The sequence below is a fragment of the Marmota monax genome, unplaced genomic scaffold, assembly GCF_021218885.2.
Source record: "Marmota monax isolate L192 unplaced genomic scaffold, Marmota_monax_Labrador192_F-V1.1 WCK01_AAM20220418_F8-fsc00983, whole genome shotgun sequence".
NCBI lineage: Eukaryota > Metazoa > Chordata > Mammalia > Rodentia > Sciuridae > Marmota > Marmota monax.
The window spans coordinates 20,615-48,160 of NW_026694847.1; the positions used below are offsets into that span (position 1 = coordinate 20,615).

The window sequence follows — 27,546 nt, forward strand, 5'->3', positions numbered from 1 at the left end:
GACTTAAACTTTGATAACATTTTCTTTTGGTTATTTTTTGGATTAGAGCACCCTAGATTATAGATTAACAAAATATTTTAGCGGTTTATATTAGTAATCTACAGTTGAAAGGTCTTGATGCATACAGTGGCATAATGGATTGTAATACTACTCGGGGAGCAAGTATATCAATTTGTACGGTTGTACTGAAATCCTAGTTGAGCTTTGTGTTTGATACACTAGAAGTTAATGGGAATAAAAGTATTTAAAATATTAAAACTAGGAAAAAAGTAGGTACTATTAATTTTACATGTCTTTGAGATGAGATGACATGTTCAGACTCTATATTCTCTATATGTGGCAACTATGCCATAAAGACTAATCAAACGGATTAACCTTGCCTAAATGTGGAGAAAAATTTTAAACTAGTAGTTTCAGAAAGACTGGTTTTGATTCATGTGATGTCTAAATCATCAGAATGTAGCCTGGAAAAATCAAGACATTTAAGTAAAAACCTTTAAGTATAATTTCTGGTATTTTCTACAACTTTAGCAAATCTCTTTTGTAAAACAAACAAAAAGTGATACCCACTTCTTAAAGATTTCTGGGATGCAAAAAGGAATAGTGTTTCTTGTGAAATAGCTTTGGTAATTCTAAATAGCATTACAAAACCATACACATCCTCTCAAACCCAGTACCTATAAAATACCAACCTATTTCATTGTTTTGAGTATTGAGCTTGTAAGTGCAATTAACTTTACAATTACATCATACATGGGTTTATTTTATAGTATTTTGACACTTCAATTCATTTCAAATAGTTTTCCCTGGCTTTTGACAGCCCTGAGTTAACCCATCATACATGGATCATAGGATATTCTCTGTTAAATATACAAACATGGCACAGTTGACTAGGGTGTGTATCTCTTCTTAATCATTCCAAGATGTTATCAAAACAACTGTATTGCCACGTTCAATTGAATTTTATTTTTATTATTTTGGCATTTGTTTCTGAAAAAATCTAGAATTTGTTGGTCCCACAACTATTTAGTGGTCTTACCAAGGTATGCACTGGGCTGATAGAAACTCTTTTGATCACTAATTTCAGAATATGGTTATATCCATGTATCAAAGATAATAAATTGGAACACACACCTCTTGTTTGAAAACTTCTTAACTTTTAAAGCATTTATAGATGCATAGGCTTTAAAATATAGAACTTTCAAAAGAGCAGGCCCTTTGTACTATGACTCTCCCATCTCCATGTCTACTCTTCTCCTTCTGGGAAGCAATAGCTATTCACAGTTTTTACAGTTCTAGAAGCAATTCTCTACACAGTCAGAAAAGCACTATGATCCTAACCTAGCCAGCATTTTGTTATTTTAGGTTTCACTCTAGTCTTTGATATATTACTCTTAAATTGAAAAAAAAAATGAAATTTTCTTATTTAGTTATGGAATTCTGTCACTTGTTCTTTCTTTTTGTTCCTAAATTATACTCAACTCCTGTACAATTATACTCAGCTCCTTTTTGTTCCTAAATTATACTCAGCTCCTGTACTCAGCTCCTGCAGTTTGTATGTGGACTTTTATGCTTATCAGATATTATTTGTGTTATACTTTCATGGTTATCATGCCTTATATATCATTGTAGAGGAATGAATCCGTTGTCCTAAGACCAATAATGTGCACATGACATTTAAGCCTCAAGTGGCACTTTCATATCTACCAATGTACAGTTTTGGACCTTGGTTGATATGGTTAGTCTGTGCTGTTGGATTTCGGGATTATTTTTCCTTTTCCTTTCCCTTTTATTACAATTTACTTGCCTGGGGTCTTGAAAACCTGCTTTCACAGCTTCTTACCTAAGGGAGTAGACCTTTTCATGTTCTCCAGTTTACCTTCCTACCGCTATGCTTTACCTATCATAGTTAATGCCTTTAATCAAAATGTTCCTAGAATAAACAAGAGTTCACAGAAGTTGGTAGGATACCATTAATAGAATTTACTATGTTCTTAGTTCTATGCAACAAATGACCTATCCACCCTGGAGCAAGTCCTACCTGATCCAGGTGCACTTTACTTCCCATCTATTCTGATGCAGTCCAACTTGTTTGCTGGATGAGGCCATAGTTTCAAGATGTGTTTTTTTTTAATATAATTAAATATACTAAGACCCTGTGTTGTTTCAGTGATTGTTAGTACATCACCAGCACCTGTTGGACAGGTGATTGTGAAAGTTGTGTGGTGACATAATTCTTCCCCTGCATATCATTCATCATTTGGGAGATCTGGAGAATCCAGAAATAGCTGTTGCAGATGTAAACAGGCAACATACAACAATATCAGGGATTGCAAAAGCTAATACATGACCATAATAAATAGACTTTTGAAAAATATAGTCTCCAGTTTCCACTTAGGGAGATTCAAGATCAATAGAGCTGAGATAGAGCCAAAGCATATGCATTTTTAAAGCTTCCTGAGTAATAAGGTTTGCAGCTAGTGGAGAATTACTGCCCACAAGTCTAGTGATGAACTTTCTGTCATTGGTTATGATGAGGAATATGGATATTTATGATAAACATCTTTCCTGAAAACCAAAATAAAGTTATCTGGGGAAATGATTTTTTAAGGTCTGTGTAAAAAGTAATGTAAGAACCAACATCTCTTCTTCAATTTCCCACATCCTCCCTCTCCTAATCAAGTGAACAAATTATAATTTGAAAATGCTGTGCAATATTTGTTGATATACTGTCTATGTTTCATACCATAACACATATGCTGTAGCATTTTTTTTTGTTTTTGTGGTGATCAGAAAAATACAAACGTGATAATTACGTATTTTTTTGATAATGATAGATTACATACAACCACAAACATTTTTAAAAAACATTATTCCATTGATTTTTGGCAAAGGAGTTAGACATTAAATAGCTGTTATACTAGATGAGCTTGTCAGAACCATCTCAGTAGAAGTTTTGTGAAGTGAATTTAGCTAATTTCAGGAAAACTATAAAATATTTTTGTGAGGCTGTCATCACTGGTTCCTGACAAACATGGTAGAATCACCAGCTGTCTCTGAAAGATTTGACACTAGGGCTCTATGTTGGTGCAGCAACATATAATTTCTTTTTCTCATTCTGGGTCATGTGAGATGCATTGATTTCATTCATTTTTTCCTGTTCTGTATTCCTATCACTATCCTGTTTTGAAGGGTTATTTATTTGCCTTTCTGTTTACAAATATTTATAACCATTTTGTCAGTTGTACTTTTTCCTCTTAAATACTCAAAAAGCACTTTTTTTTTTTTGAGACAGGATCTCACTGTGTTGCCCAGGCTCCCCCTGATTTTTCTGCCTTATCCTGCCTGGTAGCTGGGTTTATGGGCATGCTCACTTATCATCTATTTACTTTATCCTCCATAATCATGAAGGAATTTTAGTTTTTTTGTTTGTTTGTTTTTTGAGAGAAAGAGAATTTTTTTAATATTTATTTTTTAGTTTTCGGTGGACACAACATCTTTATTTTTATTTTTATATGGTGCTGAGGATCGAACCCAGTGCCCCGCACATGCCAGGTAAGCGTGTTACAGCTTGATCCACCTCCCCAGCCCAAAGCACTTTAGTTTTAAATGTGATCTTTCTTTAGTTTGGCAGATTTTGTATCTGTCAAAGCTCACAAGAATGATGAACACACTCTGAGAACACTTTGTGTGATGCTCTGGGGAGACATTTTTGCTAGCTAATGGTTAGGGCAGTTTCATTGCTTTATTTTTAACAGTGATGGAGATATAGACTGTTCTGTCCAACACAGAATATGTCTCTTGGACATCAAAAAACTGGAGTGTGACTGTGATTTCTACACGGAATAAGGACAGATACAATGTATTTATTTAATAATGATTTAGTGTCTTAGAAGAAATAATAAACTTAGGGTCCCTGAACTCAGAAAGCACACAAATTGAACAAGGGGAGAAGCATACTGCAGCATATGAGAAGATGCCCACTGAAATGGAGGATCTAAGATTATAGAAACTGAATATTACCCAACGAAGGAGGAACAGAAAATTGTGAAGGTGTCATATCATCTCCATTGTGATCAAGAATGGAATCACAAAAAAGATGAAAATAAAGCTAGCTTTTGAAGTGTGGGTAGGCATCTTTCTGATAGAAAATAATGGATGGCAAAGGACCATTTGCAAATAAGAAACCTGACTGGAAACACTTGGGGTGAGGGTAAATATAAGGGTACAATTGGAAACAAAATTAAAGAAGTATTACAATTTCTGAGACAAGGAACAGAATGTATGGTTAAAGAAAAAATAATAGGGGTTATTAGATCATGACAGTTGCAAATTTCAAGGATAAGCAGTGTGGTGCTGCACACCTGTGATCTAAGCTATGTGGGAGGCTTAGGCAGGAGGATAACAAATTTGAGGTCAGTCTGGGCAACATAGTGAGACCCCATTTCTAAAAACAAAATCAGGGCTGGGGTTGTGGCTTAGAGCTAGAGCGCTTGCCTAGCACATGTGAGGCACTGGGTTTGATCCTCGGTACCACATAAAAATCAATCAATCAATCAATCAATCAATCTTTATATATATATATGGGACTGTTCCTGGTTTCTCTGTTATTGATGTTTTTTTCCCCTTTGGTATGGGGAATTGAACGCAGAGGCATTCGACCACTGAGCCACATCCCCAGCCCCATATTGAATTTTATTTAGAGACAGGGTCTCACTGTGTTGCTTAGCACCTCAATTCTGCTGAGGCTGGCTTTGAACTCATGCTCCCCCTGCCTCAGTCTCCTGAGCTGCAGTTATTGATTCTTAATTCTGTGTCTCAGGGAATGTCTTCATTCCCTGGTTATAAGCTTTACATGTTTCACTACAAAGCCAAGGGAGCGTAGATAGTTTTCAGTGAAGATGCAGTGAGTAATGGAAAAAGCATTAGATGCAAATGCCCTCTATAAAGATAGGTATGTTGCTAAAGAAAACTTTTTCACATATGTGGTAGAAGACAGGTAGAATAATGTTCACTGTAGCATTACTCATAGTAGCAAATCTGGAAAACATCTAAATGCCAATCAAGACAAGAATATATGTATTTTATATTCTCAAAAGTTGTATCATAAAAAGTTAAAAGCTACAAAAACATGCAACAAGTTTTGAAAAACAATAAATTGTTGAATGAAAAACGAATTGCAAACATTATAAAGTTGTATTCTTTTCAAAAATGTAAAAACAATTACAGTTTAAAGATATATAGTTTTTAAAGAAGAATGTGAATATAATTGTGTAAAAAGAGATGAAACAGAAAATAAACAAATGAAGAGGTACTTTACATAGGAAAGTTATAGGGTTGGGGACAATGGAATAAGGTAAGATGATAGAGCATGGTGTGATGAGACTGTTATTTAATAGGTAGTCATTATCTCTTAGAAGGTGGCATTTAAGCAGAAAATGGATTAAAAAATGAGGAGTGAGCTATGTGAGTGACACTGGAGGAGGTCTGTCTGGACAGAAGGAGTTGTAAAATCAAATGTAGTAGTAAAAACATTGTGCGTATAGGGGGGTGCTCGGTGTGTTCTAGGAACATCAGTGAAGCCATACTCACCAGCAGAGTAAGTATAGGGAAAAATGATAAGATATAAGGTCAGAACATTAAAAGAGGTTAGGTTCAGATAGGGCTATCAAAGCTCTTTTAAAGCTATAGCTAATAACATCAGTGAGAATCTGTGGGAGGGTTTTGAGCAGAGTAGTGACATATTTTCAGAAGATTATGGTGGATGCTTGGGAAGATCAAGTGAAGAATCAAAAGGATCAGAGCTAAATTAGAAGATTTTACAGTTACTCATCAAAGGAATGGCTGGGTGTGGTGGCACACACCTGTGACCCCAGCAACTCAGGAGGCTGAGGCAGGAAGACGGCAAGTTTGAGGCCAGCCTCAGTAACTTAATGAGTCCCTGTCTCAAAATAAAATAAAATAAAATGACCAGGGATCTAGCTCTGTTGTTAAAAATCATCCTTGGGTTCAATCCCCAGTACCAAAGGAAAAAAAAATTAAAATATATTTTAAAATTATTATAAAAATCTAAGAAAGGAATAACATACCTTGGTAGAGGATATTGTTATCTATTACTTGGAAAAAATTTACCCCCATGCTTGGTGACATTAATAAGAATTTTATTATCTATTACAAGTTTATAAGCCAAGGACAAAGAAGGCCCTCATCTGGGCAATTATTCTTCATGAGTGGTAAACTAGGGTCTTTTGGAGGTATTCAGCTGGTGGTATATGCTTGGTTCTTTGGCAGGGATGTTGAGAATTCTGGGCTTGGTGGAGTCCCTCTCTCCCTCTGTGTAGTCTATGAGCTTGCCCCATGGTTTTACCAACATGGTATTTGATCTGCTTTATATGGAATTTTATGGCTCCAAATACATGCATTTTAAGAAACAAAAGCAGTAGGTGACACTGTCTTAAGGCCTGGATGTAGAAACAGGCATAGCATCATTTCTATTATATTCTGGAGGTCAAAGCCATCATAGAAGCAGCCCAAATTCCTGGGCAGGAAATCTAAACCTCATCTCTCTTTCTGTTTATGATTATGGAACATGGTTTAATACTGCTGTTAGAGTACAATACATTAAAGTCAGGTTTTGAAACCTAATGAATCTAAGTTCACTTCGTTAGCCATGTCATGTAGAGCATGTTAATTTCTTTCCTTACCTAAAGTGTAGTACCTTCTTCATGAGGTGTTTTGCCACTTAAAGGAGATAGTAAATACAAGGCCATTTTGAGTCTTATACTTACTATTAGCTGTTTTGGGTAAAACTCTTAGTCTCATTGCTTCTCATTGTTGTTTTTACATTGTATAGCTATCTTTAATTAACTCACTTATTTTTCATTTCACCATTTTTCATTTCTTTCACCTTTTTTTCATTTTCAAACTTCTGGTTTTTATTTTAGATAAAGTAAAAATCACACCATTTTTACTTAATTACAGATTATATAGATTTTAGATTTTAATTACAGATATTATAGATTTTTTTGTTTCAAATCTCTTGGCTATCTACTTTGCAACAGCGTGTTGTTTTATTTTTGATATTTTAGTCATATGCATATTAAAAGAAGATGAAAATGCTTAGAATAAGAAATATTCTGTCAAAATACATGGTTCCTCAGTAGAGAATCTGGGAGTCTGAGCTTATGTATAGTATAAACCATAGGGTCTTTTGGAGGTATTCAGCTAGTGGTTGGTCTGGAGGATACAAGGTGGGATGCAAGTGTCATATCTGTTATATTTATATCCATATTACATATGAATATATTTTAATAGTAAATTTTTGTTTAGTTTTTTGACATATGTGATAATTTTACATATTTTTAATATTTATTTTTAGTTATAAGTGGACACAATGTCTTTATTTTATTTTTATGTGGTGCTGAGGATTAAACCCAGTTCCTCACGCATGCTAAGCGAACGCCTACAACATATTTTGGCAGGTCAGTGTAATGTTTTTATGCATTTATACAATGTATAATGATCAAATCAAGGTAACTAGCCTTTATATCTGATTATCTATTTATTATCTCTTGAGATTGGTAAAGCTCATCTCTTGGTGGGAAAACTCTCAAACTATGTGGACATATATAATCTACTGTAGTGTAAGAGGCTCAAATTACTAAAGTAGTTAAATCTTCAGTAAACTTTTAATGAATACTTATTGGTTTCATTAATGGATTTGATGCTGCCTTTGAAAGAAAAAGAATCACTAATAAAATTTTTTATGTAACCAACTAGAGATACAGAATTATAATTTACTGGGATAGGGAAAGTTAGAATTTCCATTTTGTGCATTGCCGCAGTCCGGCTGCGGCAAAATAACCAGGGGGTGACGAACAACTTGTGTACGTTGATACAGCAGGAGTGGAAGCCGTTTATTGCAGGACAGGAGCGGTATTTATACATTCCACACAGCTTATCTAATTAGCATAAACTAGATACATCAGTCAACCAATAAGGAATCTCCACACTTAATGGCTCCCTTTTGTTACTTCTCAAACCACTCCCTCTGGCATTTTGCCAGGCACCATCCAGACTTGTTTACGAACTCTAACATTCCCCTGGCAAAATGCCAGGTGTTATTTTGACTTGTTTATAGACTCTAACATTTCCCCCTTTTGTTTAATTTAAATAACGACCATAGTGGTTTTTACAGAAACACCATAAATAACCTGCTACAAACAGAAAGGGAGGATACAAAATGCCACAATACCAAGCCAATTGATGGCTCCATGCAAGAAGCCCTTGGAAAAATTATACCAGCAATGACACCGTTTGCAAAGATACCGAGTTACAATTTGTTATAGATTACAGTTTGTTGTCTCAGTCCAGGTAAAGCAGTGTCTCAATAGATTAACTCACAGTCCAGGTAAATCACAGTCCAGGTAAGTTCTGCAGGCAGCTAGCTTAAATCACAGTCCAGGTAAGTTCTGCAGGCAACTAACTTGATCCGAAGTCTCCTCCGTTTCTCAGCCGAAGTCTCGTCCGGTTTTCAGCAACACTGGAAATTCTTCCACCTTGGTCTTTACCGGCACTGGGACGAAGGCAGGAACTCCGGATGGCTAAAGAAAATCCTGTAGCATTCTACTAAGAAAACAACCTTCTGAACAATTTAGTACATTATCTCAAGGTTTTTTTTACATTTGAAATAAGCATTAATAGTGCTCATTACTCATCAGCTTCCAGGTGTGGGAGAACCATTGTAGCTTAGTTATTGGCATTGAAAATGACCAAACATCAGGGACACCAGTAGCGTCTTCTGCTGGCTGTAGTGCCTGGGCAGCCCCAGATGGCCCTGGGGAGTGTCCTGGACTCAAACTGCTACTGGGCACAGGCAGCAAGAGCCTGCGAGACTGTGCCTCCAGGTCAGGTCTAGATTTGGGCTCAAGGCAGTGGAAGAGCCAGCTCCCCGGCCAGGAGGCAGGGAAGGGCCAGTCGCCGTGGCCTCTTGGAAAATTCTTGCTGCGCTGTGACCGGCTTGCACACTCGGCAGCCTCCTCTCCGCTTCACGCACCGTCCGGTAACGAAAAGTATTTAGTAGTAGCCTTTTGCAATTTCTTTCTTGATAATCCTTCCTCCTCTGAACTTTTTTCTTCTTTCTGACTAGAGTTCTTGGGCTTTTATCAACACATGCCCTAACTATTCTTGGTTCCACTGGGGTGCCTCTTTCCCTTATCAATTTACTTCTCACCCCTTCCATATTTTCATCACAAAAACAATACAATACACTGAGACAAAACAAGACACAAACATACTGTATCAATCTTCTCCATTTTCTCGAAATGGTCATTTTTCCTCTCGCCCTATCTGCCTAGGGACGAGCAGATTTGCTCCCGTCCTATCTATGGACGGGCAGCTTTTTTTTTTTTTTCGTCACTTACCCCCGAGTGTCCCGGGGCTCCCCATAACGGGCCACCATCTGCTGTAGTCCGGCTGCAGCAGAATAATCAGGGGGGTGACGAACGACTTGTGTACTTGATACAGCAGGAGTGGAAGCCGTTTATTGCAGGACAGGAGCGGTATTTATACATTCCACACAGCTTATCTAATTAGCATAAACTAGATACATCAGTCAACCAATAAGGAATCTCCACACTTAATGGCTCGCTTTTGTTACTTCTCAAACCACTCCCTCTGGCATCTTGCCAGGCACCATCCAGACTTGTTTATGAACTCTAACATTCCCCTGGCAAAATGCCAGGTGTTATTTTGACTTGTTTATAGACTCTAACAGTGCATGTGAAATCTGAGTTGCCTGTTAGATACCCAAGTAGATATACAAGTAGGTTGTCAGGTATATGAGCTGTGAGTCTAGGAGATTGGTCTGAGCAGAGAGCTATTTATTTACAGGTGGTATTTAAATTAATGAGACTGGATGAGTCTTATTTGGGGAGGAGAATGAATAGATGAGAGGGAAGATCTAATTACTGTGCCTAAGGGAAGTTCACATGTTAGTGATTATAGAAAGGAGCAGAGCTAATAAAGAAACTAAGAAGAAGTAGGTCATGAAATAGAAGAACAAAGGAAAATGATTTCTAGGAACCTAGTGAAAATACATGGAGAAATAGGGAACTATCATATTGGTCACATACTTCTTATTGCCTTAAATGAGGATTGAAACTTTAATATCATTTTAGAATCTCTAAGGAGATTATAGGAGCTATATCATTTGAATCAGGAAAAAAAAAGAAGAAAAGAAAACCCTGACTGGAGATATCACAAACAAAATGTGAGATATCAAGTAGAGAAAGCTACTAGGGACAAAGTCTATAATGCACTTTCTAGTGTGCTTAGTGTATGCCCAAATAAAACATTGCCAAACAGTCTTGGCTTCTGTCTCTAAACTGAGGTTAACTAGCAGGTATTGGACATTTACATCAGCTTGAGGGCAATTGCAGAAGCTAATGCCTTTGAGTTTAAGTCTGTGAAGTAAAGAATGTTGATGAAGATTGTTTTTGTTTATTAAATATATTTTTTGTTTGTCTCTCTCTCACAATGCTAAATACCCAGAAGATTTCATCACTTTTAATTCAAATACTTATTTGGAAATGTTCCTTTACTGTGAAGTCATAATGGCAAAAGAAAGAAATTTCAATTTCAAACCTATCAGAAAGAAAAATTGAATTTGAAAACCTTTGGGCTTACATATCTCAATGGATCACAGTTCATGTGATTATCTATTTTATTAGTATTTTCTGCTTTGATTCACAAGGCATTTGCATTTGAGCAGATAATTTCATTGTGGCAATGAATATTCATGGTGTAATACAATAACATATGTTAATAAAAGATAGAAAAATAACAAAAATAATGTATTTGCAGCCATTATATTGCCAAGACTGACTGAGGCTCAATATATTTTGGAATGAAGTATTTTCTGATAATAAGAAAAAGTCTAGTCCTGTACAATGCCGTTTTGATGGTTACTATCATAAATTGGGCTATAATTCTTTAACCATTCTGTTCTTGGATATTTTTCTGGAAAAATCAGAAAATTATCTATTTTAAACATATTGACTAATAAGGAGTTTCTAAAATCCTTTCTCTTAATAAGGATTCTTCAATAACTTTGACTTTAGTAATCTTACCACTTCTTCAGGATATTTTGCCTAGTTTTCTGTCTTCTTCAGTGGCTTTTAACATATTCTTTGCTTTTTCCTTAAGAGAATTATTTTATCTTTTCCTATTTTTAATAATTTTATTTACTATATTTTGTTGGTTTGTTGTTGACTTAATACTTTATATCATAAAGATAAAATAATTTATTGATATTTAATAATTTGTGTGCTTACTATATAAAAATGGAAGTGTTATATATACATGATTACAAGTTGGATTTGATATTTGATATTTGATGTACTCTTCTATTTTCATTAGAAATGAAAGAGGGAAAAAATGACCTATTATGTGTGACCTGGTCCTTCACTTTAAATATAGATATCTTTCATAGGCAGAGTTGTGTCCACTCCAATGGACCCATTATAGCTGAAACGATGGATTTGGATCAAGTGTATTCATACCAGTTTTTATGAATGTGGAGAAGTGCTTTGTAGCATGGACATATTCAACCTGAGAGGATCTAAGAATTTTATCAGGTGGGGCAAAAGCTGAATAGAAACAGTAATAATATTAATGTTTCACATATTTTAGCAAATCGCCTTTTCATTACATTTCCTTTCTCAGAGATCTTGTTTTTCTGTGTTTGACTTATTTCAGTTAACATAATTAATCTCCATTTCATCCATGTTGTCGCAAATGATGGATTTCAATCTATTTATGATTACACTGTGTATTTGTGCCACATGTTCTTTGTCTATTCATCAGTTGACAGACATGTACTTTGTTTCCATTTCCTGGCTATTGTGAATAGTGATGCAATGAACATAGGAATGCAGATGCCTTTTCAAAATACTGGTTTCATTTTCTTTGGACACATACCCAGTAGTTGGATTGCTTGATCAGGTGGCAATTGTATTTTTATATTTCTGAAGAATCTCCATACTGTGGGAGGCATTTGTCCGATAAGGTGAAATCCTGAATAGAACAAAAGGACAAATCTTAGATGAGTAAGAGGGAATTTCTGTCTGAATTTGAGCTGGGAAACCAGTCTTTTCCTATCTTTGGAGTCACATGAAAATAATAGCCATTCTTGGAGTTCGAGCCTGGTGGTTTTGTTTTGGTAATCAATACCATCAGCTTTTCTGGTTCTCATGCCTTAGGACTCTATTTGGAAATATACCACTGGCTCTCTTGAGTATAGATATTATTGATTCTGTTTCTCTGGAGAACTCTGATTAAAAGAAACACCAATATTAAAAGATTTAATTTTCTTATGTTGAAAGACATTTTTTAAAAGCATGGGTAAATTCAAGGAAATGATTCAAAATGGGTGAATAATTGCATATTCTTGTGAGTTCACACAAATGTGATTCACATATAACTATATATAGCTATGTATACAGACGAAAGCAAAATGTGTTTCAAGGATGTGCTTTGAAATTTTAACAAAGAGATTCAAACAAGAAGGTTTTTGTATTTTCATCTCAAATGTCCTTGTTTAATGTCTTACAGAGTTCATATTGAGAAATCACAGGAAATCTCACTTAGCAAATGCTGCAAACTCTGAAAAATAAATACACAAAATTACATATAAGAGGTTGTGAGGGGAAAGGGGGGGGAAACAAGGGAGAGAATTAAACAACAGCAGATGAGGTAGAGAGGGAAGATGAGAGGGGAGGGGAGGGGGGATAGTAGGGGATAGGAAAGGCAGCAAAATACAACAGTCACTAATATGGCATTATGTAAAAATTGTGAATGTGTAACTGATGTGATTCTGCAATTTGTATTTGGGGTAAAAATGGGAGTTCATAACTCACTTGAATCAAATGTATGAAAGATGATATGTCATGAGCTTTGTAATATTTTGAACAACCAATAAAAAATAAATAAATAAATACAGATTATTTTATTTAGGTCTAGAGGATAACCTTGGCTCCCCATCATCCCCACAGAATGTGACTTCATTGGCAGGTAGGTTAGTTCAATTTTGAGAAAATAAAATCAGAACAATGAAATAATACCAGTGTTTTCTTCAACATAATTTTAAGTTGCATAGTTTTCTTCTTTTTTGACACATGAAAATCTTCCTTATATTTTTGAGAAACATGATTTCATGAAAACAGTGCTTCCTGGGACTTTTGCAAACCTTTTTGCATAAGTTAGTTATTTTGAAAGAACACACAGATATTTGCTTTAGTTGGGTAATATTTGTTGTGCCTTCTAAATCTGATACTGAACTTCTCTGAAAAAAGGTTCACAAAAGGACACAAATTGATCAGGTGACAAAAAGAGAGTCTGTAGTGGCAAATCTCATTTATTGAGTGATAACAGTGAATCAGATATAATGCTAACAGCTTTATTTCAAGTAACACATTTAATTTTTCAAAGATGCAGATGTTGTTATTATGTTATGCTGATTTTTATATATTTAGAACACTATAGGTCTACTAATTTATGTAAGTTCACACTGTTATAAAGTGGCTGTAATGTGATCTAAACCCAGTTGTTTTGGAATCCAGAGTTCAAACTCTTAATTAGTTTGCTAGCTTATAAATAAAGAAAATAAACAGAATGAGGAGGAACAGAGAAGAGAGAGGAAAAGACAATAATCTTTAAAAATACTTCATTATAAATGATACCTTTTTATTAAAATATTTGAAAAAATAGAATAAATACAAAAGGAAAAATGTCAGCCATAAACCTGAAATTCAAGAAATGTTTCTTATATTTCTCCCATTAGTATACCATTAATTAATTTATTTTATCGTGATTCTATTGTCCTATTATATATTTTATTTGCTATTTTCTCACTAAACATTATTTTTTAGGAATTTTCTACTACTATAATTCTTTGTAAACAATCTAATATTATAAAATATTAAAGTAAGTAAATAAGTTATAATATAATTAACTGTATGTTTAATTTGGGGACATTTTGTTCAGTGATGTGAATGTGATCATCACCCTCTGTAGAGATGTTTCTCATTTCAAATTAATCACCTACCTCTAAATGTCCATTTTATATGAAACTTAGAACAGTTTTTTATTTTTTTCTCAACAGAACTTTTCATTTCAGGGATGATGTAGTGTAGTACCCTCTTATAAAGTATTGCTGTGAATGAATAAAAATGTAAAAACCATTAAATTCTAAATCTTTCACCCATAACACTGTAATTTTCCTGGAGATAAATTATATATCATTGACTTTTAAGATAAAGCACCTCAATGTTAGTTTTCCTATGACTCTTTCATAGGATCCTAGAATACTGATGAGGTTCTTTTCTATAACCATAATGCAGTTTTTTAAAATTTTTATCTTTTCAAAGTAAGCCTTATAATGCTACAGAGTAGAAGTATTCAGATGGAGATTTACTTTTTCACAAAGTAAGCATTATGTTCGGAGCTTTTTTATTTTATGTAATTGCTCATCACTTTCTAACAACTAAGACTTTCATCCCCATATTACTTGAATATAAATCCTAAACCAGACCTGGCTATCCAAATCACAATTGACCTCTGTCCTTTTGAGTGCAGAGAGATTGCCAAAACTTACTTTTTTTTTTTCTTTAACCTCTTTGAATTGAGAGAAAGGGTTGTAGGTTTTCTGGGAGTTTATTCATTGAATTTCTCAAAGATGCAGTTGCAGTTTCCAAAATTGTTTCTTATTCTTATTGTATCATCATAACTTGGCTTCCTGAATTTGCATGTATTTTGCCAGAATTAATAATTTCAATGTCAAATATTATAAGAGGATAATATTTTCCTTAGTCAAGGGTTCCTTTTTAAATTTTGATCATTCCTTGAATTTAAATATAATCCTCCTTTTTTTTCTTCAAATAAATAATTTGCTAATGTAATATCCTGACATTCTCTAACTGTACATTTTCACGAGTATGAGCAATTGCCTATACACCATGGTCAGGTGAGATAAAAACCTGTTCAGAAAAAGATTGAATGCATGTGTGAAGATAAGATGTAAACATAATTGTAAATATGCATCAATTTAGTAAGTGCTTATGTTTTCCTACAATTTTCACATGAAGGAACTGGGTATAATTATCATTCCCCTTTTATAGATGGAGCAACTAAAACATATATGACATGATAAGTAATAATCTAGAGAGGAGATTGAATTATTTTGCCTTCAGGAGTGTGCTGTGTCACAGACTGGAGTGGAGATCCTCCTGGTGGCCTGTTCCTAAAGGCTTTTTAGAGTTTTGTTGGAGGTATTTGTTGGTGAGTGACTACTCAGTGAGGGTGAGGATGAGCCACCAGTTTGAAGAGCAGTGAGGATGGAATTTGAGGAGTGATAACTGTGAGTCACTCTGTGTGTGAGTGAGTACAACTGTGTATCTGAGGATGGTTTCCCCAAGTCAAATAATTCAAATGGAATCAGGGATTTATATGGAAAAATTAAATTCAAATAATTAGGTTAAATCCTCATTGTGGGATAGTAGGGAGTAGGAAGGTCTATGTATTTTCTACGAAAAGGGATTCAAATTTCATTAAAAGCAAACAGAAATAAATTTTAAAACTAAACTAAACAAAACAACAACAACAACAAACTATGTTCTTCAAACCCTCTAGGAGAAAAACAGTTGAAAACAAAGAAGTACTCTGGATGGCTTTAAAAAACAATCTGGGGGATTTTATCCAGAGTTAGGAATGTGGAATAGTATTTTTTGAATGATTTTCTTATTTCTACCATAATGATAATATTAGCTGGAGGAATGTGAAATTCAGCATGGTTATTTTCTATCAATAAAAATTGCCCAGAGAATTATGGGGAGGTGTCAGCTTAATTCAAGTCTAGCTGGAAAATTGACTTTCAAACAGCCGTAGTCATCTATTATCTCTCATAGTTTCTAGAAAACCCGAATGTCAGGGTTGGACTTATTATCCATAGTCTCATTCCCTTATAGTTCTGTTGGTGGAGATCTGCTGTGGCTGTGGGTTGGTACGTCCACCCAGTGCATCTTCATGTAGCCTGGGCTTGCTTACAACATTGGCTGGGTTACAAGAACAAATAGCTCAAGTTAGAGGGTGAGCCAAGCTGAAGTCATTGCATTTTATATCCCAACCTCAAAAGTCACGCAGCATCACTTCCTCTTCATTCTCCTGGTAGAGAGTTATGAAGTTCCACCCAGGTTTGAGAAAGGAGCATCCATAGACCACACATTTCATTGGAGGATTTCAAAGGCCATATTTTAATAGGAGTATGGAAGAAAGGGTGTGTGTGTGTGTGTGTGTGTGTGTGTGTGTGTGTATGCATGCACATGTAAGATAGCAACATGTCAACATGCTTGGAAAACACAATCTGCTCTTCCATCTGACAGTTCTAAAAATTACCAGCCCTGGCAAACCAGGAGGGAAGCAATGAGTCACATTTGGCTCCTGGAGGTATTATATTGAATATGTGAAGGGTTAAGCCAACTCAAAAGGGGATACTTTATTTTGCCTTCTGTATATTGGTGAGTATTTCTACTGAGAAACTAGGAGTTTTGCTTTATGGAACAGGACTGGAAACAGACCTAAAACTAAAGCAACTGTGTCAAGAACAACATTAGGATTGTTTGTAAGTCTCATGAGATTTGGTTGTGTTGAATGGCCAAGGCTAAGCTTAGTTGCCTGACACAGGACATTTCTGGGATTGCTGGATGCTTTGGAGTGATGTTGTCTTGTCAAAAGAGATTGGGGAGCTGAAACCCTACACCCCAGTTCTTGTGTTCCAATGAAAGAAAATTTAAAGTCAGACACCAAAAACCATACAAAAGAACTTTAGTTTGAATGAAAGTAAAGTAAGGCTCAATCAAAGAACCCTCTCAAGAGGGAGAGTGGTCAGAGAGTCACAAAGGAAACGATGCTGCTTCCAAATTTATTGCTGGCCTGATGTTTACCTGCAGAACTGGGTTCCACCTTCTGTGGTCTTTACCAATCGGATGTTTATCTCCTCTTTCCTGTTTGGTGGGGAAGTTTTTGACCTTAGTTGCTCCTCTGTGGAGCTGTCATGGTGGCCATCCTATTCAGGGGTGGGGGGTCTTCATCTACAATCATATGTGTGTTAAAGTGGGTGCTGGTGTCAATGATCAGGCAGACTTCATCTTAGAGCGCTTGCACCGTTACTGAAATTTTCCTCCTGAAATACAGTGAGAAACCTCAGACCATAAGTTCTAATTTTACAATTACTTCAGTAGATCCTGTCATGAGTTAGCCCTATTAATCTTTCTTTTTTGACATATTTCTTAATTGGCTCCCTTGGTTTCCACCTGTTTATTCTCAGGGTTCGTACACCTATTTTCCTACAGGTTACTTGAATGTTCATTAAAGGCAATTCAGAGAAACCTCATGATCCTGGTATATTCCTGGTTCAAATTTCACGGTTCATTACTAACTACTGCCTAACAGTCTGAGTGGAAACTATCTTGTGCAGGGCACCCTAACTGTAGTTTATCCACTTGTTGCCTGATTCTATGAAGTGTTCTCAGAGCGCAGTCACAGCAGCTATAACCATTCAGGCAATTGACCTAGGCTGCCCCACTTTAGAGATATGCAGAAGTTTCTAAGATTACTCTGACAGTTTCTTGTTTGTTCAACTCAACACTTACTAAGTATCTGTTATGGGTCAAACATGTTGTGCTCTGATGATGGCACAAAGATGAACAAAGTTTCCCCCACCCTTTCTAGTAATATATCAAAGAGAGAGACATGCAAATAGGTCATTTTACTACTGGGAAAGAAATAACATGATAAAATATTGAAGAGAAGAAAGCCTTCCAGGAAGATGGGAAAACATCAGCAAAATAATAAAATAGGGACTAATTATTAATTACAGGTCAAAGTGAGAAGTGATAGGAATTGAGGCATGAAATGTAAGTACAGTAGTCCCTTCTCATCTATGGTGTCACTTTCTGAAGTTTCCTTTATTTGGGGTCAACCAAACTTCAAAAATATTAAATGGAAAATTCCAGAAATAAACAATGCACCAGAATTATATTGTTTGTTATTCTGAATAATATGATGAGATCTTGTGCCATTTCATTCTTTCCAGCCCCAAATACAAATCATTCTTTTGTTCAGATTATCCATGCTATATATCCAAACCATCTGTCAGTCACTTAGTAGCCATTTGCATTAACAGGTTGACTGGTGAAGTATTTCAGTGCTGTGTCTAAGTAACTTTTATTTTACTTAATATCTCTAAACCACTAGAGTAGTGATGCTGGCAATTTGTATTATTTCCTTTAAGTGAAAAGGTGAAAGCTCTTGACTTATTCAGAAATTGTATGTTAAGATTGCTAACATTTACAAAAAAATGTAACTTGTATTTATGAAATTATAAAGACAGAAAAAGAAATGTGTGCTAATTTTTGTTGTACCTCAAGCTGCAAAAGTTTCTGTCACAGTGAGTCATAAATTTAAGATGGCTTTAAATTATAGGGTTTGATACTCCCTGTGATATTAGGACCCAATTGTGGGTTGGAACACATCCCCCATAGATAAGGGGGACATAGCATTCTGTGACACAAGAGTGTATTATTGAAGAGCATTACCTGAACTGGATAGACACAATAACTTCATCTTCCTAAATTCCAATTTAGAATCTGGATAAGCAATTTTTGCAAGAAGACATCAAATTTATAAAAGTTAAGAGGGAGAAATAGTGAGAAAGAGTCTTAGAGGTCATTTAGTAGTTAAATAATTCTAGCTACATAGAGGACAATAAATTGGTCTATGAAAGTGAAAGTATATCACTGTTGATTAATTGACTGAAAAGTTAATTGCTAAATTTTTTTCTTGTCCTTATTCTTGAATTTTAAAAAGTATTTTATGATGTCATTTGAAATTAGTTATATCACAGTTATATTGCTTTTTTTATTCCACATGCAGTATCTAAATTGATGCTCAAATTTGTTTTTTAAAGATAGGCCCAGGATAGGTTATCTGTGTTTTATAATGGACTAAAATGCATTTTGAACATGTTATGAATAACCCATGATCAAATATTTGGTAATTTGAAAAATAAGGAATCATAATTCTGGTTTATGACTTCATCTCTCATGTTTAAGATGAAGGAACTATCTTCTAAAATAATAGCCTTTTGTTAAGGGGTTCCTCTAGAAAGTGCTTTCATATGTTACATGTTCTTCTCAGGTACCCCATGAGACAGAGCAACTGAGACTCACAGACATAGGCCCTTGCCATTGTGCAGGGCAGACAGGGGCTGAAATTCCTCCCTGAATCCATGTCGCTGGCCTCTGTGCTGCACTAAGTTGGCTCAGCTGTGAGTCTTCAGTCTCTCAAAAGTACTTTCTCCAATATGACATCAAATATTTGCTTTCCCCCATAGGGAAATAAATGTTTAATTGTTACAACTGTTTAAAAAAAAGATCAATAGGCTTTGAAATATTATGTAAAAACAACAAAAATATATCCATTCTACCTCTGTGCTTGAGGAACATGCATTTTCTTGTGATAATATGCATAGAGTTTTATTATTTAAATTTTAAGGCAGTGAAATAGGATCAAACACACTACAAGATAGTGTAAGAAAATTATGCTGATTTAAAGAATGAAGGACAAGGATTTTCTATTTAGTTAAAAAAAAAAAAGCCTCTCCCCTCTCTCTTTGACCTCTCTCACGCCTTCCCCCTAGTACTGTGGTTTAAGTTTTGTCTTTCATAATAATTGCATTCTGTTAAGAACTTCAGCTGTATTATTCAATACTTCAAGTTAGAGATTCAAGATGAATGTGTCTGTTTCAGATACTGGTAAGCATGTCATCTTGGAGTTTACATATAGACAAAGTACACAAATGTGTTTTTGATTGTTTTCTATAAAATCATCTTAGTCTCTAAATGTAAAATGCACAGCAGTTTTAAGAAACAATAGACTGTATACCTTTAACTTAAAAAATCTTCTTTTAAGAGACTTAACCCATTAATCATTCTACTAAGTAACTATTTTTTCTTTGTTTCATCTCTAGTATTAAATAATTTTCTTAAGTAATATTTGAAAACCATATGCCATGGTTTTAAGTTTTATGGTGAATTTAAGTAATTCAACATGAAATATACAGCACAAATTCTGACAGTGAACTCTTAGACCACTATTAAAACATCCTTCTTTTTCTCTTCCTTAATTATTTTTTAAAATAATAGGACAATCGAGGCTTTCATCTTTATCTCTATAACATAGAATCCACCCCTTATTTATACTAAACCTCAATTCTAATAATATCATTTTCTAGGGAGAAAAATCCTGTAAACTTCATGACTTTAAATCTTGGTCTGCTGTTTCCTATCTGTTATGGTTTGGATATAAGGTGTTCCCCAAAAGCTCACAAGTGAAACAATGCAAGAAGTTTCAGAGGAGAAATGATTGGGTTGTAAAACTCTTAACCCAATCAGTGATTTAATCCCCTGATAGGGATTACTTGAGTGGTAACTGAAGTGGCAGGGTGTGGCTAGAGCTGGTAAGAATTGGATGTGTGGCTTTGGGGTACAAATTTGTATCTGCCAAGAGGAGACCTGTCTCTCTGCTTTCTGATCATGTGAGCCACACTTTTCCACCATGATGTCCTGCCTTACCCCAACCCAGAGGAATGGAGCCAGCCTTCTATGAACCAAGACCTCTGAAACCGTGAGCTCTCAAATAAACTCTTCCTCCCCTACAATTGTTCTGGTTGGGTGTTCAGTCACAGCAGTGAAAAAGCAACTAAAACACTAGCAATGTTACTTTAATTACTTAACCTTTGCATGCTTTAGTTTTAAATAGATACCAATAAAAACCACTACATAGAGTTACTGTGAAGATTAAATGATCAGTTTATTATTGTTTATTTTAATAGAGTAAAAATTAGGCTTATTATCCTGATTCCATGATTTTTACTGTTTGTAATGTATTTTCAACTGTAAAATACTGTGTGTTCCCTTTAACCTGAAACATGCCTAATTTCGAGTGTTTCTTATTGGCCCCAACTTTGACACCTCAGCATATGCCATTCTCTTTCACCAGATATTCTCTATCTATTTTCCTGTTATCAGAATCTATTTACATTTGATACAGCCTATGTCAGTCCCAAGGTAGTACACATAAAACCTCAAAATGCAGGGAAGTTCAGCCCAATAGAGGCTTTATTGCCACTTCCCCCAGGAACAATCTGAAGCTGTGGATTTAGGTCAGCGATCCCTTAAACTAACTGGGCAAAAATCACCATGCAAATGTAAATTGGATTCTAAGTATGCTTGCCAAGAAGTAAGACTAGACCAGAGTGTAAGTTTTCTCTTATATGCATGAAGTTAGTAATTATATCAGCTTTCTATACTCAAAATCATATCTGTGATTCTTGATTTATTTGATGATCTTATGAGGCTCTTTAGTGCATTAGCCACTGTTTTAATTCTATTTCTGAGATGTGATTTTCAGAAAACACTTAACTGTAAGAATGTGTTTCTTTTCTTTTTATTTATTTATTTTTTTAATTTATTTTTTTTATTGGTTGTTCAAAACATTATAAAGCTCTTGACATATCATATTTCATACATTAGATTCGAGTGGTTTATGAACTCCCAATTTTACCCCAAATACAGATTGCAGAATCACATCGGTTACACATCCACATTTTTCCATAATGCCCTATTAGTAACTGTTGTATTCTGCTACCTTTCGTATCCTCTACTATCCCCCCTCCCTCCCCTCCCATCTTCTCTCTCTACCCCATCCACTGTAATTCATTTCTCTCCTTGTTTATTTTCCCATTCCCCTCACAACTTCTTATATGTAATTTTGTATAACAATGAGGGTCTCCCTCCATTACCATGAAATTTCCCTTTTCTCTCCCTTTCCCTCCCTCCTCATGTATCTGTTTAATGTTAATCTTTTCTTCCTGCTCTTCCTCCCTGCTCTGTTCTTAGTTGCTCTCATTATATCAAAGAAGACATTTGGTATTTGTTTTTTAGGGATTGGCTAGCTTCACTAAGCATAATCTGCTCTAGTGCCATCCATTTCCCTGCAAATTCCATGATTTTGTCATTTTTTAGTGCTGCGTAATACTCCACGGTGTATAAATGCCACATTTTTTTTTTTTTATCCATTCATCTATTGAAGGGCATCTGGGTTGGTTCCACAGTCTAGCAATTGTGAATTGTGCTGCTATGAACATCGATGTAGCAGTATCCCTGTAGTACGCTCTTTTAAGGTCTTCAGGGAATAGTCCAAGAAGGGCAATAGCTGGGTCAAATGGTGGTTCCATTCCCAGCTTTCCCAGGAATCTCCATACTGCTTTCCAGATTGGCCACACCAGTTTGCAGTCCCACCAGCAATGTACAAGAGTACCCTTTTCCCCACATCCTCTCCAGCACTTTCTCTCTCAAAAGATTATAAACAAAAGGTAAGACTATTAAATGCTCTGGCTTAACAAGACCTCATTCCAAGGATCTCCCCAACTTGATTTTTTCAAGACTAGCTCTGATTCTTGGTTTCTTCCCTTTTCACTCATGGACTTCCTCAGAGTGCCCATCACAGTTTGCACCTGTCTTGCTGCACATGTTCATTCATATTTCCTGAAGTTTTCTGTGCACTCAACTTATCTCATTTAGAAATTGTGTTTTATCTACAAGTATTTGGTCAGTAGGAATTTTTAATATTTTATTTTATACTATTTTCAATGTGTAATGTCCATTCTATCAAAAGTGATTCTATGTTGAAGCTTTAGAGAGTTGTACTTTTAGAAAGCTTGAGACTTTTTAGATGAAGCTAATATATCTAAAATTTTTAGCAGCTATGATTGACAGTTATTCAGCTATTCGGGGACTTAGTGATTAGTCATATATGGATTCATATAGTTATGTGGTCTCTTCTAGACATGTGACTGCCACAAGTCCCTCTTTCTATTATTGTAAAATGGGAAAGGAAAAATGTGAAATGGTTGTAGTGAAAGTAGAATGAGAACCTGATTATAAGTCAAATGCCTAGTTTCTGATAAGTGTTCAGTGAAAATTATCTTATTACTCTTTGTAATAATATTATATTTATGTATTTCTTTATCACTTACAATTATTCATCACAGCTTTGGAATAAAGTAGTGTATAATAAAGAAAAATAATCTGATATTCGTTATACATTTTGTATTCTTTAGATTTAATATAGTAGTATTCCAAACTATTCCAATACCAATGAAACAATGGTGTTGTAGATATGCTCTTTATTTTATGTCCTTGATTTGCAAAGAATTTTCTTAGAAAATATATATGTGTACCCATATATCTCTCTTCTTCCACTTGTCACTATCATAAACATTTTATAGACGATATAAACATTTTATAAGTAATATAACCCCAATTGATTTATGAGATATATGGTATTTCAAAGTTTTCTTTGAACTCTTTTTACATTAAACATGACCTAAACATTAGAAAGTGAAGTGTAAACTGAAATTTTTATTTAGTTTTATAAATGTAAAAATTGTTTTTGCAAGTTGAAATACAAATAGCTCATATGTTCATTTGCTTTATTTTATGATTGACCTTCATAAGTACCTTTTTTTGCTCCATAAGTATATGTATTTTATGTGTATAGGTAGTTCTGGATTATTCAATTTTTAGGATTATAGGAGTTTCTATATAATAACAAAGAAAAAGTAATTTTAAAATAGTAAACTCATAAAGATTAATGGTGTTGTAAATAAAAATGCAAAAAGAGCTTAAAATTGCTTATCTTGAATTTTCAGAAGTTCTAATTGCAAATATAAGTTCTGGAATGATATTTTCTCTGAGACATGCTAAAACAGCTTTTCAAGAATAGCTTATGCATTCATTTGATGTGTATAAGATAAAAAAGCCTAGGATTGCTGTCATAGTCTTTATTTCTTATGCAATACAACAGCTTGAGTCTTTATGCGGTATTTTGAGCATCTATCACTTTCATCATCAAATCATCTGAAAAGATAAACTAGCCTAACCAAGGCATTTCTATGGTGCTATAGTTTTCTCATACATAATGATGAAGATATCATACCACCCTTCCATAAATTTTGCTAACAAATTTAACTTGGTTGAAGTCTATATACTGCTTCTAAAAGACTCTCTTCAAACATAAATTTCACAAGAAAATACTCCACTCATTACTCTGAACAAATGCTTTAGTAGGTCTGGGGAATGAAATGCTGAATTGCTCTTGGAGCAGTAGAAGCAATATTGTGCATAGTAGATGCTTAGCACAGATGATCTTGATTGAATTAATGGTTGATGCAATGAAGTTATACAATGCAATATTTGGGCCCAGGAAACTTGCTTCTGTTCAGCTTAGATAATGCATCAAATTTTATATATATAAAAAATCATAGTTTTTAATCTCTTATCTTCTTTTTAAAAAATCCATTGGAGAGGGACACAGTATGTGGTCTTGACTTAGGGTCAGTTTGAGAAGGCACAGATTGAAGCTTGTGGGAAAGGCTTATCTGCTTTCTTAATATAAGGCACCTGAGCTTTATCCATATACTGTGATGCAAAGGTGTGAGCTCTAAATAGGACCTCACCTATGGTCAAACTGAAAATATGAAGGAAGACTTTATAATTTTTATATAACTAAAACCTGATAGTGCAGCAAAGCTTACAGTCCAAACTTCCTGAACCTTGTCTTACCATTGAAACCTTTGTTAATTTTGAGCCATTAAATTAAATCTTTTGCTTTCTCTCTTAATTTTGTTTCTGTTTAGAAATTTCTGTTTTATTTTTTCTCTTTTTTGGCATATTGAAGTATTTCACTATACAGAAATTGTAGAGGAGATAATACCATTGTGTCCATTACCCAACTTTTGCATATTTGACTTAAAACTTATAACACATCATAAATATAATTTACATTACTATGTAAGCCTCCATAATTGCACTCTTCTTTTTCTCTTCCTCTGTACCTGGATATAAAAAATAATGCTAGACTTAGTGTTTATTATATTGCATTTTAAAATATGTTCCACATAGGTATAAATCCATGTATAGTATGTGTAATTATTTTGAATTCTGTCTGCTTTGTGTCATATGTAATTATTGTGCAAAATGATGTATTGTACATAGTATGTTTTCTAAACTTTGAGTTATAGTTCATGAACTTTGACTACTAACAAATATTGCATTATAAAATATAAAGGACATTTAATACTCCCATCCCCCTCAGCATATTATGGATCAGCATCCTTTAATCAGAGAAATCATTTGGCATTTGGTTTTATGGGACTGCCTAATTTCACTTAGTATTATATTCTTTAGCTTCATCCATTTACCTGCAAATGCCATGATTTTATTCTCTTTTATTTCCATTGTGTATATATATCACATTTTCCTTCTCTATTCATCTACTGAAGGGTATCTAGGTTGGTTGGATTAAATGAACTCTAGATAGGGCAAAGGGAAAAAGGGGGGAGAGGGGAAGGGAGGAGCTTAGGGGTAGGAAAAATGGTGGAACGCGAGGGTCATCATTACCTTAAGTAGATGTAAGAAGATACGAAGGATGTGGCTCTACTTTGTGTGCAACCAGAGATATGAAAAATTATGCTCTATATATGTAATATGAATTGTAATGAATTCTGTTGTCATATATAACAAATCAAAATTTTAAAAAAGAAAGAAATTCACATATTGTCCATATTCATAACCTTGATTTAATATATCTTTGACACATGATATAAAAATTCCAAACTTGATCAGTTCTATTAAGAGTGCTAACTACAAAAAAATAAATAAATAAAATATAAAGGACATTTCATTGTGTAGATATTGTGCAGTGTATTTACATGCTACCTATTGATTCACTGTAATGATTTTCCAAGGTTTGTTATAAAGAATTTTAAAATGGTATCTAATGAACATTTTAATCAGTATTTCCCTGATCATAAATGTTCTCTGGCCACTCAGTAATTTTTTGCTGGAAAAAAAATATATATAATATTATATTGATTTGTAGAGATTAACATATTTGAGTTCAAATATGTTTTTAGCTATATGCTTTAAAAATAACTTCTGTTGGTTGCTTCCAATATTTTGGGTAGCATATTATGTAGTTTGTAATATAATTTATTGCGATTATAATTTATGTTTTGTGCTTTTTGAATTGGGATTAACATTTTAAAAATATGAACACTGAATAGAAATTAAGTGGCCAGCAAATGTAGCATGTTAGTTGTAGCAGTTGAGACTCAAATTCAGTTATGGAGATTTTAGATTTTTTTTTTTAATTTCCATATTAGTCACTTGTAAGTCAGACATATGTTCTTTGTTGCATTGACTTATCACTTTCATTTTTGCATACTTTTGCCTCCTTTATATTGATTAAATTTTAAATTTAATTTTTTTTAAAGAAGGCTTTTGGTTTGTTCAGGTAGTAATATTTTCCTAAGTACTGTTAAAATAAATATGTATTTATTATATTTAATATTTAATTATTTGTTACATTAGTCACCAATTCTTGGTCTTAGAAAACCTGCAGTAAATCATTTGATTTCTTTTACTTAACATAATGTATCCTTTGCAAATATACAAATTAGTAAATAATTTCCAGCATACAGGAATGCTTCAGGATCTCTTTGCAAAGGAAGATAATTTCATTCTATTGGATCTATGAGCATAAGATATTTTTAGTTATTAAGTTCTACTTTGCATCTGCCTCTGTAGGACCTGAAAATACTGATACATGGTTCAGTTGGTTCAAGAAGCATTTGAGGCAATTAATTCACCCCTAATTATTCATAATATTGTTAAACATATATCTTAGTATATTCACTTTCCAAAATATTATGGATCAGCATCCTTAAATCAGAGAAAAGTTTATATATATAAATATACAGTGATCTAATATGAACTATTAATTTGTGTCTTCTTAGCACTGAACAAGAGAAACTAAAATAAACTTTTTAAGTGTTTCACTTGTGGAGATGAATATTTAGTATTCTTCACATGACTCATTATGAAAAGGAAATGTAGTTTAGGGCTTGCAGGGACTTGTGAATACAGGTGGAGTTGGAGCTTGGGATTGGGCTATGACCCTGGAGGCTATAGTAGGGACCTGTGCTGTGTGCTTCGTGAGCCTTTATCACCTTTGCCCTCAATCTGGATTTTGAAGTCCTTTTTCATAGTCTGCTTTCTTAAAGTAGCAATTTCCTACTTGCACTTCCCCATTTCATTTATGTATATTTTGAGTATGGGTACTGGAGATTGAACTCAGGGGCACTTTCCCACTGAGCAACATCTCAGTGCCTTTTTGAAAAAAAATTTTTAAATAGTTTTTAGTTGTCAATGGACCTTTATTTTATTTCTTTATATGCAGTGCTGAGAATCGAACCCAGTGCCTCACACATGCTAGGCAAGCGCTCTGCCACTGAGCCACAATCCCAGCCCAACCTTTTTATTTTTGAGAGAGGATCTCATTAACTTGCTTAGGGCCTTGCTAAATTGC

General features: G+C 34.4%; 1 protein-coding gene across 1 annotated transcript in view; it reads left to right on the top strand.

The window, feature by feature from the left end:
• The first annotated feature begins 12,998 nt into the window (after positions 1 to 12,998).
• Positions 12,999 to 27,546, top strand: part of Prr16 (proline rich 16) — a 79,161-nt gene continuing 64,613 nt past the window's right edge. The window contains exon 1 of the mRNA XM_046426349.2: positions 12,999 to 13,071. The gene's annotated coding sequence lies outside the window, so the exon portion shown is untranslated. The remainder of the gene's footprint in view (positions 13,072 to 27,546) is intronic.